The 3,331-nt window shown below is 37.7% G+C and overlaps 1 long non-coding RNA gene across 1 annotated transcript; it reads right to left on the minus strand.

The window, feature by feature from the left end:
• Window positions 1-1,668: 1,668 nt before the first annotated feature.
• Window positions 1,669-2,317, minus strand: LOC134319758 (uncharacterized). Its single transcript, XR_010013568.1, has 2 exons — window positions 1,902-2,317; window positions 1,669-1,773 (listed from the first exon to the last, which is right to left on the minus strand). It is a non-coding gene; the product is annotated as an uncharacterized LOC134319758 (long non-coding RNA).
• Between the last annotated feature and the right edge of the window lie 1,014 nt (window positions 2,318-3,331).

Here is a 3,331-nt window from a genome sequence, read left to right on the forward strand (position 1 = left end):
ACAACATTAGTACTTTTATTGCAAAGCTGTTTAATATTATAAATACACACCGACTAGGCATAACATTATGACCACTGAGAGGTGAAGTGAATAACACTGATTATCTCTTCATCACGGCACCTGTTAGTGGGGGGGATATATTAGGCAGCAAGTGAACATTTTATCCTCAAAGTTGATGTTAGAAGCAGGAAACATGGGCAAGCGTGAGGATTTGGGTCGACTGGGTCAGAGCATCTCCAAAACTGCAGCTCTTGTGGGGTGTTCCCAGTCTGCAGTGGTCAGTATCTATCAAAAGTGGTCCAAGGAAGGAACAGTGGTAAACCGGTGACAGGGTCATGGGCGGCCAAGGCTCATGGCCCATGTGGCCAACAGACGAGCTACTGTAGCTCAAACTGCTGAAGAGGTTAATTCTGGTTCTGATAAAAAGGTGTCAGAATACACAGAGCATCACAGTTGCAGGGCTGTTTTGGCAGCAAAAGGGGGACCAACACAATATTAGGAAGGTGGTCATGATGTTATGTCTCATCGGTGTATAAAGTTTATTTGTAGTTACATTTTCGCATATTTGTTTTGTCAGTACAATAAAGATTTACCAAAAAGTCACAAATGCATGTTTTTATTGCATTACTTCTCTTTATTGAATCAAAGGTATAAAATGAAAGTGGGTAAATGCACTAGAAAAATATCAGTTAAACAGAAAACTTAAGTGGTTAAACAGTAGTTGTTTTCCCACTAAAACTCAAACGTTAAAGCTCTTAACCATAAAACAAAACCATACCGAGATTGACTAAATCACAAAGTAAGCAAAATAAAATAATAAATTCTTAAGAGTTTAGGCATTTTATTATTCTTTATGTTATTATTGTTATTCATTTTATTTTTATGTTATTACACAAAGGAGATGCGATTTCAAGTCTGGAATGTAAATGATGTTGTATGAAAACTCTGTCTGAGACCCTAAAGTTTATGCCATCGTATAAACTCTGTATAAAGCAGTCTGAGGTCTGGTATTGGTTTAGAAATGCTGAGCATGATTTAACCATGTGGAATAAAATAAATAAAAGCATTCTTTTATCTGAGAAAAAACAGGTCTGAGGTTTAGACCCTTGAAAACAGATCAGTAATGAAGAATCAGTTAATGAACAGAAATAATTATGTAAAGCATTTTATTATAATATCAGTGTCAGTTGTGAGTTGAGAGAGAGAAAATCCCAACTGCAGTTATTAAGTTCTACTACCCAGCTAGCAAAAAATGTATGGCCCAGTTCTGGGCCATATCCGGCATGCCGGAACTTTTTGTGTCGGCCCACATCCGGCAGCCGGATCTGGCCCGGTGTCAAAATGAATGACGGTTAGATTGTGGCCCGTATACGGCTGCCCGGATCCCAGCCATGACTGCCAGCAATATGCCAGCACTTAACCACCTGCTAGCCAGAACAATCATTATCGGGCCAATAATGGCCCAGTTCTGGCCTGCAGTAGATTTTTAATAGGCTTTCCCCAGCCATATGTAACCTTTAATGGTCACTGGGACTACTACAACTGTTCTTGCTTCTTATTGCTATGAAAATACTCTGTAATATATATATACTTTATTATAATTATATGTAATAATAATAATAGAGTACAATTAAAACAGTAACAGAAAAAAACAAATGTACACCAAAACACATTTTTCAATATTTTATTCAAGTATTTTTATTTATTATAAAAATGTTTTGTCCTGCCATAATTGACTGCTGATCTCCTGCCTCCTGACACTGGTCTGTAATTCTGGAATGAAAACAAAAACTATTTTTCACAGATCAATGTGGATCTTATTCAACATTTCTTTTCCATCATTAAGTGGAACTGAAAAATTTGAATAAGAAAAAAAGTAACTGTAGTTTAAATATGTTTACCTGGTTAGAAATGGTTTATTGATTCACTCAGGCAGCAGGAGTGGCATCACGAAAAGCATACAGCTGTAGGTATAGGTAACTAATGTAATCGTTTTAAAATATTATGTGTGTAATATAACTTGGCTATATTGTTAGATGGTTTATATCGTATTTATAATATCAGTGTAAGTTTCCTTTAGGTGTATGTTTTAAATTAATATTGATAGCCTTTGCTGCCATATTTATGTATAGCTGGCTAGATAGTTAGTTTACCGTACCTGCCAAGCTAGCATTTTTGGCTAACGTTAAAACATAGCTATAATAAATTAATTATCAAAAATACGAAATTATTTGATTATATATATTGTTCTGTTACTACAATATATCAGTATTTTTAATATAATGTTTTAGTAAGTTTTTAGTCCTAAAGAGCAGCAGTTAACGTTACCTTGAAATCCTCAGTGTCAGTGTAAAAAATAACGGTTTTCTTATTTAAACTGAACTAAGTGCGCGAGGCTCCTCACGCATGCGTACAGGGAACCTTTCATGTTGAAGTAGTGAACTGATCTCTCACCACCATGTACGTATTAACATTAAGGTAATAGTTAAAAATCACTTGTCAGTTATCATTGCTTACGGACATCTGGTTCAAGTCAAACAAGCTTATCAAGCGACTGTAAAATAATGGTATACATACATATACAACTATTATATTGGTTTAAAAAAAAGTTGCTTTGAGTCTCAGTCAGCCGATAGTGCCGACATGCAGCCATAATCGGGCCAGATGCGGGGTGCCGCAATTCCGCCGAGTCTCAGTCAGCCGACAGTGCCGACATGCAGCCATAATCGGGCCAGATGCGGGGTGCCGCAATTCCGCCGAGTCTCAGTCAGCCGACAGTGCCGACATGCAGCCATAATCGGGCCAGATGCGGGGTGCCGCAATTCCGCCGAGTCTCAGTCAGCCGACAGTGCCGACATGCAGCCATAATCGGGCCAGATGCGGGGTGCCGAGCCGACAGACAGCCGACACTGCCGAACCGGAGCCGGAATCGGCCCAGATCTATCTTGCTAGCTGGGTAGGAACAATTCTCTGATGTCAGTCATGCTTTACTTTCTTCCGAAAGTCTAATTTAATAGTTTTGGTAGATTAGTGGATTGTCACCGTGACTAGAACGAATTTCCATTTTGCATCCAGTGTTTCCAGGTGACACCGGACCCACTCTAACCCTGATCAGGATAAACTGAAGATGAATTGGAAATGAATAGCTGAAAATAACTCCTCTCGCATGTGCATCAATAAAATCTGTGCATTGTTTAAAGAACATTAAAATAAAATGGCAGCGATTACATAAAATAAAAATATTTGTAGTGAATATGTTTTATTCTTTAGATGTACATTTAACATTTATATCCCATATTTTTATGAGCTCTTACATATTTTTAAGGCAAAA

Source organism: Trichomycterus rosablanca, chromosome 9 (genome assembly GCF_030014385.1).
Source record: "Trichomycterus rosablanca isolate fTriRos1 chromosome 9, fTriRos1.hap1, whole genome shotgun sequence".
Taxonomy (NCBI): domain Eukaryota; kingdom Metazoa; phylum Chordata; class Actinopteri; order Siluriformes; family Trichomycteridae; genus Trichomycterus; species Trichomycterus rosablanca.